At 42.5% G+C, this 12,018-nt stretch overlaps 1 long non-coding RNA gene across 7 annotated transcripts in view; it reads right to left on the reverse strand.

Annotated features, from left to right (window-relative positions):
* LOC142826481 (uncharacterized) overlaps positions 1-12,018 on the reverse strand; it is a 124,294-nt gene that overhangs the window by 33,000 nt on the left and 79,276 nt on the right. For 3 of the 7 annotated variants that reach the window (XR_012900643.1, XR_012900641.1, XR_012900640.1), the window contains one exon: positions 7,881-7,952. The exons of the other annotated variants lie outside the window; for them this stretch is intronic. This is a non-coding gene — a long non-coding RNA (uncharacterized LOC142826481). The remainder of the gene's footprint in view (positions 1-7,880; positions 7,953-12,018) is intronic. 7 annotated transcript variants of the gene reach the window in all.

Below are 12,018 nucleotides of genomic sequence, written 5' to 3' on the forward strand. Positions count from 1 at the left end.
CAAGAGTTTTAATAGCAACAGCTGTCCAAACATGACACAAGACCCTGCTATAGAATTTAGCTGAAAAGTACAAAATCTACTGAATTGTGGGATTGGTGTATTATTTACAAGCTAATCAAGTTTCTCCTGCACTTTCATGGATGGTTGGATTTTTTTGTTTTGAACATCTTTAAGAATTTCTGACTTAGAAAATGAGACAACACAGGGAATTCAAAAGCACAAGTGTAGATTACATAGGTCAAATGAACAGCAGAGTAGACATTATTGCTACCACAAGTTAACTTTTTTTTTTAATGTACTGGTTATTCTGTGAAGGATGTGGCATTAGTGAGTCCTTTATATTTTTGCATTTTTATTGTTTGTTTCTTTATACAAATTAATTTAAAACATTAATCAGAAAAAATACACTAGAAAAAATAGTCCAAAAGGTATGAATTATATTATACTGGATGTTCCTTAAAAATTAGGCTCAAATTTCGAAACAGACTCCAAGCCAGACTTTCTTGATATATGTGCAACATCTTTTAGCTTTTTTTCGTGATTTGAGGACTTCAGTAACTCAGCCAAAAATTATGGATCTATTAGAGGGGTAAGTGGGTGAGTTTCTGTGGCCTGCAGTGTTCAGGTCAGACTAGATAATCACTATGTTGCCTTTTGACTGTAAAAATCTATGAACCTAAACATTGAGTTCTCCAGAGTGGGTGTGGGAGAAATTTTACTCAGGTGTTCTCTTTGTTTTACTCAGGTGTGTTCTCTGCTTGATGAACCAGGATCCCTGGTTGGAAATTCTAGGACTTGGCATAGTCGCTATTCATACTAGTAAATAATAGGCACAATTGGTAAGGTGAACATGTTTAATCAGTAATTGAAAAGCGCACATGAAATTGTTAGTGAGCACATCAGAAGAGGCCACATTGAGTCCCCATCATAATCAAGCTCTGTGCATTCTGTATGTCAAAGTGTCATGCATTGCCTATGTATACAGCAATGGCTAAGCCACTTAGGCCATGTCCATGCTACAAAATTACGTTGAACCAACTCACATCAGCCCTATAACCACCACAGTAATCAAATCACATGCATCTACATTTTGTTCCTTGAGTCGACAGGGAATGTCCTCATCAGGAGCATTGGCACCGATTGAACTGTCAGTGTGGGTATTGTGGGGTGACTTCTGAAAGCCAAAAACAGTCAGTTGTTGGCAATAGCGTATACATAATGGCTACGTCTACACTGGCATGATTTTCCGGAAATGCTTTTTCTGGAAAAGTGCATCTAGATTGGCAGGACACTTTTCCGGAAAAGCACTTTTTTCGGAAAAGCATCCGTGGCCAATCTAGACGTGCTTTTCTGCAAAAAAGCCCCGATAGTCATTTTTGCGATTGGAGCTTTTTTGCAGAAAACACTACTGTGCTGTCTACACTGGTCCTTTTCCGGAACAGTTTTCCGGAAAAAGACTTTTGCCCGAACGGGAGCAGCATAGTTTTTCCAGAAAAGCACTGATGATTTTACATTAGATCGTCAGTGCTTTTCTGAAAATTCAAGCGGCCAGTGTAGACAGCTGGCAAGTTTTTCCGGAAAAGCGGCTGATTTTCCAGAATAACACAGCCTGAGGGTACATCAACCTAACTACATACTACACTATACTATACTAGACCCTGTTAAATTGAACGCTAGACACTCAACCTCCGGAACTTTGATCTTATCATAAGTGTAGACATGCCCTCAAAGTTTACATAAACTATTTTGCGTCAACCTAACTCTGTAGTGTAGACCAGGACTTAGAAATAACATCCTCCTGTATTAGCACTTCTATTTCTTCATACAACCCTTGGAACTGATAGAATTTACCTTGGACATTTTAATTCACATCATGCTAAGATTTAGCAACGAGATGTGACCACTTTTTCAGGTGGAGAATAAATTTAGTGCTAAGTGACTAGCAGGGCCAAGTTCCCTACAATGCTGTGCCAATGCCACTCGCTCCTGTCATACAATGGCCTTGCTAATATAGTACAGGACCTCTTGTAAAAAACCCTGCCAACAGTTCAGAATTGGCACAGTGACTGTTTCAGTGCAATATCTGCTAAGTGCTACAATGTTTTTGTAGCATTCGCTTTTGCACCCAGTCAGCTTTGCCAAAGTAAGAACTGAGTAAAAACCCAGGGTCAGATTTTACCTCTTGTGGGAGTCAGAGGACTCATCCACTCAAGTGGATACCCTGGTATGTGTGTGGGTCTCTGGGTTCCATAGGAGAGGAAGAGGCATCCTGGAGGAGAAAGTGCATTCCCACAGCATTTCTGGCAGCACAGAATGATTTTCCCCAGAAGTCCCTCAACAGGAAACTTAATGCAGACTCAGGCAAAACATTTCTCCTTTGTCTTCCTCCTTCTTATCACAGTCCCACATGTACAGACCTTTGGAAGTAATTATGGAGATTCCATCCCAAATCTAGTGAGAGTTAGGCTGATGGTGCTGAGACAGCTTCTCATCCCACCCTATCTATGCAGCTGGGCAGATTCATACAAACAGATCTATGAGTCTTGATGTTGCTTGGAAAAAGGACGTAGGTCCTAGTACAAAGTACAAAAAGCAAAGTGGTAACCCATCCTACTCTTTGGGGGAAATTTTGGAGGCACCAGCCTCTATTCAATTAACTAGGATGTTCTGTAATTAAATACAATAATTAAAAACATGTTTGCATTAGCAATAAAAGAAACAGAAAATAAAATAAAAGTGTCTGGGGGAAAAAACCAGGAAGAGATTAAATTATTCCTAAAAAGAGAAAAGGAAACTAACGAGCTATTTTCAGACAAAACCGCAGTATTAGTCAGTTACTGACTAGGAGAGCATCACAGAGCATGGTTCAATGTTAACCCCACTAACCACAAGCAGACATTACATTAAAAGTTGAGAAATATGAAAAATAGCTTTGATTAAAGTTAAAAAAAAATAAAAATCGCTTTGGCTTAAGACTAAATGTTTCAGATTTAATTAACATAATTTCATTTTGGATTTAGTTAACGCTTACAGAATAATTCTGCCCTCATTTACACCCATGCAATCCGCTGTAATCACTGGAGTTTCACAGTGCAAAGCGAGGGCATTATGGGGCCCCAGGTCAGCTTGCTGGCATATGAGGATTAAATGAGAGAGTATGTGTCTGTGTAATTTACTTATCCAGGCAGTTTAGTTCAAATGCAGCATCTGGAGTCTAGACTCAGCCATCTTTAGGTAAGAAACAGGATTATGGATTTAAACATCTGTATGTCAGACCATGTTATAATTGTCTGCACAGTCCTGCATTCTATCTTGACCATCTTGCAGATCAGAGAGAAAAGGTAAGTGAGGTGGTATCTTTTATGGAATCAACTTCTGTTGGTGAGAGAGACAAGCTTTTGAGTTACACAGAGCACTTCTTACTTGAAGAACACTGTGTGCACTGAAAAACTTGATGCTCTCACCAACAGAAGGTGATCCAGTAAAAGATATTACCTCACCCACCTTGTGTCTCTAATAGCCTGGGACCAACATGGCCATAACACTGCATGCATCTTGCAGATCAAACACCTCAGCTCATGGTGTCTAGGTAACTATGGTGATGAGTATCTTAGAATGCTTACAATAAACTACTGTATAAGTCTGACCTAATCCAAATCAAATCATCCTGAATCTGGTGTCCTAAACATGCAAAAACGAACAGACAAAACCCTCCACCTATATACATTTAGTTTTGCTTTAAACAGAATGGAATTTGCATTTTATTTAATGTTTGTCTTTGCATCTTAAATTCTGTGTTTTTAACAGTCATGGCCATTGTGTCACAAGTTCATTGATATATTTTTACATGCCAAAAGGCAGGGCCTAAAGCCAAGACTTATTGTACTTTTGCAGTAAACAGGAAGCAAATGATACCTTTCTGAGGTCTGACTAAGTTCTGATTCTCTGAGCATTTATTTTCTTTTAAAATAGCATAGTTTTCTAATTATGGTACTTTTTAATGTCTCTTCTTATGGCTATTTTAGTACATAAGGTGAGTAGGTTTTAAAAGGCATTAGTGATCTACCTGACATCTGGAAGAGCACCGGAGCGGGTTAAATAATCATTTTGCTTTTTCTACATAACATCTGATACTGCAAGCCCAAAGTCAGCCTTTGAGGAAGGAAAGCTCAATATTAACTGCCACGTTCTGTGTTTGAAAGAGATAATTACAGGGCAGTCACCAGCTTTTGTCAACAAGTCACATCCGTAAGATACTGACGCAAGAAAGAAAAATTAAGGGCTTGGGCCTGAGGTTAATACTCAGTACTTTTTGCTTCTTCCACATACTACTGAGTGGAGCCTGAATCACTGTCAAGCTCTAAGAAGCATCTCTGGTGACATTTTTACAGATGTGACTAAGGCAAATGAACATACTTCCTCTGTCCCTACTAATACTTTCATCCCAGAACTTAAAGTGCTTTCACCTACCTTTGAAGTATGTCAGCATTATCATTCACATTCTGCAGATGGGTAAACTGAGGCACAAATAGGTAACGTGATCCCATGTACTAGGCTATGTCTACATAAAAAACTCTGCTGTGTCCAGGGAACACATCTCCTCTTCCAATTTTTTTTTTTTGGAAGAGCAGACACGCTCTTTCAGAAGTCCTGTATTCCTTATTTTATGAGGAATAAGGGCTCTTCTGAAAGAGACGGTTTTTCTCACATTTGGTCCCATGTATACGGGCCAAATGTCAGAAAAGCCTCTTCCAAAAAAAGAATTGGGAAAAAGTATGCAAATTGCTGTTCTCAATTTGCATACCTTTTTCCAGAAAAAAAAACCCAGTGTAGACATAGCCTACGGTTGATCAGTGGCAGAACTGGGAATGGAAGCGAGAAGTCCAGGTTCCTAAACTTGTGCACTAGCTACAAGATCATCCTTCCTGTTTGTACCTGCTGTGTTTGTTTTCCTTGCAATCTCTCTTCCATCTCATTTCTTAGTCATTGTCTTTCTCTTTGTGACCACCCTACACTTTCCCACTGGCCCCCTCCCCACAATGATTCAGCTTTCCCTGTTTGGTACTTACTCTCCCTACATTTCCTTGTATTCCCTAAGACCTTGTCTCTCCCATGCCACTGCGGCTGCCTCCTAAGAGTCAGGAAGCAGCAGTACCAGCCATTTCTCCCCATTGTGTTGCACTGAAAGGCACAGTGGGAGCCAGAATAGAGAGCTTTGGGGAGGGGAGGAGAGAGAGAGGAAACCTTGGCTGCCTGCTCAGAAGCCAGAGAGTAGCCAAGAGGAGGAGCTGAAGGGGAAACCTGTCATTGCAGATGTGTGGCATTTGTTGGGATGAGCATCTGTGGGAAAGGGGAGTGCCACCAGCCCCTCAGGCCCCAGGAAGGGCTGCAGTCTCTGTGACTGGAATGCAGAATGGTGCAGAAAGCGTTGGGAATGCATGTGTAGAGTTTCAGACTGCTGCATGGAGGACATTTGCTGACATTTTATCTGCTAGTTTCCTGCACTATCACATTTTGGTGGTGGTGTTAGTACCATTTCTTTCTTTTTTTTTTTCTTCCCATTAAAATAGGCAAGCCATGAAGCACTTAGTGCAGGCATCTGGAGAAGGCAAACATCGACTCACTGAAGAGATTACAAACAGCGACACTTTTAAATGTAATCAATTTTATACATTTTTTTAAAAAATTGAATAGAGTTGTCTTCCTTCCACCCTGTCCCAGCTTGCACGTTGCTCATTCATCTAGCTCGCAAGCCCAAAGTCACTCTTGGGGATAGGAAATCTCAATACTACCTGCCATATTCTGTGCCTGAAAGAAACACTTACGCAGCTGGCAGCAGATTTTAAGCACAAGCCAAACCCCAAAAGCATTGGGAGCAGGGACCATGTCTATGTCTGCGTTTGTACAGCATATAGTATAACAAGGCTAGGATCCTGTTTGGGGCTTCTGGCTGATATAAATGATTAATAAAAACAATTCTCCCTGCATGCTCATTCAGACGTCAGCCTCTCTCCTGAGGCTGCCAACCAAGAATTCAGTTGCAGTGGGATGTAAGGATGGATAGAACACGAGCTATTAGGCACTGGGCCAAGACCACCAACTCCTTGCTGCCTTTCATACAAAATGAACAAAACCTGCCTAGCTGCAGAAAGGAAGAAGTGTGCAGAATCTTTCAAAATTGCCATTGACATGGCAACTTGAGGCTAACAATGCAGCAACATTTCATTACAACACATTGTATTCCCTTGTTCTACCATACCATATATGACAACATATTTGCCCCTAGAGACATTTTTAAAGGTGCAAAATTTCACTCACAGCCTGATAATTCTCTGTAAGGCCATGCTGCGAACAGTTAATGAAATCTTCTTGTGGCAGCTGCTATGGTAACTATCGCGTCACCCATGGGCTTGTTTTCTGCCGAGTATAAACTGTGAGAGGAAATCTCTAATGGTTTGTTACTGTAACTAAAATCCCAGAGTGGATTTACAGTCTTACACATGCACTTGCCTCTGGTGCATTTTACTCAGGGATGAGTCCATTTGTTTTGCCAAATTTAGAACCCATTTAAATCCAGGGTGTTGAAAAGCTTACGTCAGAATTGAACATCATTGGGTTTGCATTGCATTTGGCAGGGAATGTGGAGAAAAGAACACAGGAGGCAAAAAGGAAAATGTCTAATGGAAAAATAAATAGAGCATGCAGAAAAGGTAGAGAACATCTAGTCCACAGACCAGCTCTAGCCTGACATATTCTGAACAAGCAGAATTTAAAGGAATGAGTATCTAGCCCTCATGGAGTGAATAAACTTTCCAAATGTGAATCAAATGCAATCAAAGTATTGATGCCTACCTAAATCTGCAAACCGCCTGAAACAATAACCCTGAGGAATCCCTAACCATCCCATTCATCTCATGTAGATGCTAACGAACACCTGCTGCTGATGCTTTAAAATAGCAGTGTTAATTATTTGCATGCTGGTTATTTTACAGATGGGGGAAATTAAGCCTGCGGGAGCGAGATTTGGCAGAATTGTGAGAGGAGGAAGAGAATCACAGAAGAAAGAAATGAAGATGCCATCACTAGCAGGGATCTTCTTACAGTTGGAGCATGTGATTCAGAGTGAGGAGATGGGGGGAGGAGAGGATGAAGGTGTGGTTTGACAGCAAGGACACCTGGGATGCAGGTATCACTGGAAGGATACAGGAGAGTGTGAGGCAGGTTAGGTAGCATGATGGCTGGTGCAGAGGCAGAACAGGAGAAAGACTATGAAGAGGGAGAGGAGGCATAGGGGAGTGAGGAGGGAAGGATAGGGAGGGACTAGCAGGAATCATACTGTGGGAGAAAGGGGAGAGGAAAATGGGGAAGAGGGATATGGATTGTTAAAGAGAGAGGTGATCTATAGGGGTGGATAAATGGAGTCCATGCTTAGAATACATGTCAGTGACTGTGGAAACAAGGGAGGAAGATGGTGGATTACTAAAGCATTTCATAACCAATGAATCAATAAAATGAGAGCCAGACAAGCAATATATCAAGCAATTAGGCAAGACGATTAAATGTGGTGGCAAATAACTCAGTTGAGAAAAAAGAATCATTAAGAGCTGGCCAGCTAGCCAGTGATCAATCAGGCAATTAATAAGACCCCAATCAGCATAGCCAATAGACTGAGATAATAATGATTGTTAATCAGCATGTTCAGATTTTCCCTTGGATTCTGCCACCCTTTCTTGTGCCGAGTAATACTTTACTTTGTGAGTAGCTCCAGTTAAATCAAGGGATAAGTCATGAGGTAGGCACCTCATCATGAGGAAGGTTTGAAAATCTGGCTCTAAGCATCATGCTGAGCAGACAGTAGAAGAGGAATGACTGATGCTTACCAGAAGTCATCAGCTGACAGTGGGGAAAGTTGTTGGGTTTTTTTTCCTGTTTTTGCATCTATGGACCTTGCTCTGCAAAAAAAACAGGACTATTAAACTTGTGACCAGCTGTGCAGCCTTCCAGGGAGCCAATCAATAGGTGCACAAATAATCCCAGACTTTTCCTCTGCTGATATTGTCATCTGGGCTGGGCTGTGACACATTTTTCACCGGTGTCAGGTGACCCAAGTGAATCTAGATGTCAAGTCTTTTGAAGAAAGACGGAGATTTTGACTAATCCCATTTTTAACATGCTAGGAAACAACATTTTACCCTTTTTATTCTATAGTTTCTTGGTTATTTTTAAAAATCACCAAACCCTGCCATTGTCAAGAGGCTCCTGATCAGAATTGTATTGAGTCATGACACAGGCGAAAGAACAGACTACAGTTCTTTGGACTGAAAATCGGCTACCCCCATGCAATGTGATCAATTTATTAAGCACATCTTTTACTATCCACATAGGGCTTGATTCAGGACATTGAGTAACCATATCGCTCAAAGTAGAGGACCCCTGGATGCAGTATATCAGCGCTGAACAGGTGGTGTTGGGGTAATTTGAGCCCAGATTATTTCACTAAAGTGACAGTCAGGGTTGAGACATTCGTGGGGAAAGCAGAGTGCCTGAACCCCAAAGAATAATCATTGGAATCAACTGATTGTATACAATACTATTGTACTATAAAAGTGATAACAAGTAAGTATCATATAAAAACTGGACACATGCTGGTCACGAACATCATTGTGTGATGGATGGATGGTGTGTAAAGGATTACTTAGATATCCTGTAATAGGTTTCTAAAATAGGTTTTGGTGGCAGACTTGAGAAATAAGATTGTCCTATACAAAGGGATGTTGTTTTGCCTGAGTCTCCAATGTAAATAGAGCAGTGATTCTCAAGCTTTTTGGCCTGTGGCCAACCCCGCTCAATTCAGATCCTTCTGTGGACCACCAGCCATGATGACAAAATGGGTGTAGGAGGAGTGAGATTGTGGGGATCTGGCAAGGAAGTAGGGTGCAGGAGTAGGCTGGTGGTGGGGAGTCTGGGTGGGAGGGAGGGTGCAAAGCAAGGTGGGGATGCGGGGTTTTGGCAGGTGAGGGGTTTTTTAGGAGGATGGGGTGGGGGTCTGGGCATGAAGAGGATGGGGGGGGGCACTTATCTGCCTCCATGCTTCCAGCCACTTCAGGTATCACTCCGCACTACTCCCATTGGCCATGATTTTTGCCAATGGGAGCAGCAGGGAAAGCCTCCAGGTGAGCAGCTAGGGAAAGGGGGAGCAGCAGGATGTGGAGCTACATCCTCCCCCTGCAAGCCAGATCTGGTCCATAAGGCTCACTCCTCCACCCCCAGTGAGAAGCCAGTGCTGATGCTCCAACCTTGTTGGGGGTGGAGAGGCCCAGGGCTGAAGTGCCAGTACAGGCTCTCTACTGCAAAAGGGGGTGAGTCCCAAGCCTGCGGCCCACCTGCTTAGTGTAAATGCAAAACTGTTTTAGGAGCTAGATAGAGTGTTGGTTTGGCTTTGTTGTAACCACCCTGGTCTTTTTCTCTTGCTTATCACTTGAATCTGTATTAATAAACTCATTGTTAGCGCTACTAGAAACCATCCCAGTGCTGTTATAAGAACAGAAGATGTGCGTCCTGAGTTGAACCAACAGGCTGATGCGTATTTTGTCTCTTTGGAGACAGACGACTTGATTCATTTCTGGGAGTATTCAGTGAGAGGGCCTGGGCACTGCAGAAAGACACCTTGGGGAATTCAGGAGCTTGGGTTCTTTGGACAATACCTGCAAGGTGAGATTGAGATAAGAAGAGTCTTGAGGAGGCTGCTGGGAAGGTCGGCGAATGGGCGTGGCAGTGAGCTGTCACACAGTTTAAGCTCCAGGAAAGCTCTCTCTTGCAGAGGTAACATAGCAGCTTATAGTTTGGAAAGAGTCACAACCACCAAGGATTAATTCACCCCTGCTGGGTGTTAGAGCAGGAGGAAGGAGCTGAAGAACAGGGAAGCAAAGCAGAAGGTTCCATCTTATGCAGAAAATGGCTGCTGCCTCCTTAAGGGCTATTCCTGTGCTATGGTCCCTTGGCTCTGCCTCCTTAAGGGCTATTCCTGTGCTATGGTCCCTTGACTCTGTGTGTGTGTGTGTGTGTGTGTGTGTGGACATTACAAAAATGGAGACTCTTTGCCATGGATTATGCTGGTATAAGCTCAACCATGAAGAAAGGCTGGATGAAATCTCTTCTGTTGGTTTTATAGATAACCTCCTTTTCTGGATGTTGCACTTCAAAGTCAAGAATTTACAGATATTAAAGTGTTACTGTGACCCTAGATGTTTTCAATTTGTGTTTTGTCCTCCCTCTGAGATGTACCAAGGCACCAAGACAAATTAGTTTGGAACATTCAATTTCCATGACATGTGGGCACTGTTCTCTGCAAGATGAACATGACTGGAAGCCATCTGTTATTTCCTGTGAAATATCTCCGCTGTCTGTCAGTGCTGATTACTACTCTTCTTATCTTCTCCACACTCCTCCCCATACACACATTGTGTACTAGGGGCCACTCATCCCTGCATCTCTATTTGCTGATCTCTACAGCTTCCTTGGGAGGCTCTGTCATTCCTTATTAAAGCCTATCATTAAACAAGGCATAGAATGGAAAATGGCAATGCAGGAAAGCCTGCAAACTACATCGAATCCACACTGTAGGCATTCCCTCTTTGTTTTTAGTGCTGGGGGTTTAGTGAATGGCTTTTAGCCCATCTAGTACCTGAGTTAATTTGTGTGGATACTAAGCTATGTGTGAGGTCCTTTCAACTGAGGGTAACTCCCTCATTTGGGACAGTTTATGCACAGTTCTGCTCCCCTTTACTCATACAGCAACACTAACAACAATATTTCACTAATCCTGCATTTGGTCCTAAATGATTTGTAACCCAACATGAGTCAGTTATCCCTTGGAGTTACCTAGCTTCTGTCTGCTAGATATCTACACAGAGGCTGTGTCCAGACTCAGGGTTTTTTTCGGGAAAAGTAGCCTTTTTCCGAAAAAACTTCACCTGCGTCTAGACTGCAGCCGCGTTCTTTCGAAATTAAATCGAAAGAACGCGGCTTTTCTTTCGACAGCGGTAAACCTCATTGCACGAGGAAGAACGCCTTCTTTTGAAAGTGCTTCTTTCGAAAGAAGGCATTCTTGAATGTAAATAGGGCTTCTTCGAAAGAGAGCATCCAGACTCACTGGGTGCTTTCTTTCAAAAAAGCGGCTTGCTCTTTCGAAAGTTCCGCGTGCAGTCTAGACGCTCTCTTTCGAAAGAGGCTCTTTCGAAAGTATCTTTCGAAAGAGCCTCTTTTGAAAGAGGCTTGCAGTCTAGACATAGCCAGAGTGTGTTCATATAAATACAGTTTGTTCTTGAAGTCTCTCCCTATCCCCAACTAGCAGCCAGGGTAGAGTTCATACAGACCCTGCTTACACATTGGTTCATTTGCACACAGATAATTTATGAATGAGTTACTAAGGAGTATGTTCTGCCCCACCACATCATCGGGTTGTAATAGGGGCCCTGAAGGCAGACTGTGATTTTGCTTCAAGGCAGATAGAGAAAAGCTTCTCATCCCATACACACAATGGAAATGCATCCCATAGACTGAGATGGAAGAGGACTTCAAAGTGGTGCAGATAAGCTGCAGAAGGGCCTGGGGAAGAGTTGGTGAATCTGTGGTTGCTTGAATCAGCCAGCCTGTCCGCCTCCCTGAGCCAGGGAGAGGTGGAGGATGATGCTATTTTTCTGACTCCATCCTCACTCATATCCCCTGTATGCACAGAAAGACAGGGAAGGGAGCCTCTGCATTGCACATGGGTATCCTATGTAAGTTTCAATGGGAATGCTAACTGATCCAAGTAGTCTCTGCAGCTGCCAGCCCAGCAGCGGTGTATAGACTTCCTTCCTGAGGGCATGTCTCTGTGAATAATACCACAGCATAAAAGGTAGCTACCACACAGAAGCTGCATGTTCTTTCTGAGAATCTAGTCTTTTTATCATTCTCATTTTCTTGAACTCTTGAGGAGAACTTTTGAAAACTGCCGAACTGTTGCTGGAGGTTTGG

This window comes from Pelodiscus sinensis, chromosome 1 (assembly GCF_049634645.1).
Source record: "Pelodiscus sinensis isolate JC-2024 chromosome 1, ASM4963464v1, whole genome shotgun sequence".
NCBI classification, from domain to species: domain Eukaryota; kingdom Metazoa; phylum Chordata; order Testudines; family Trionychidae; genus Pelodiscus; species Pelodiscus sinensis.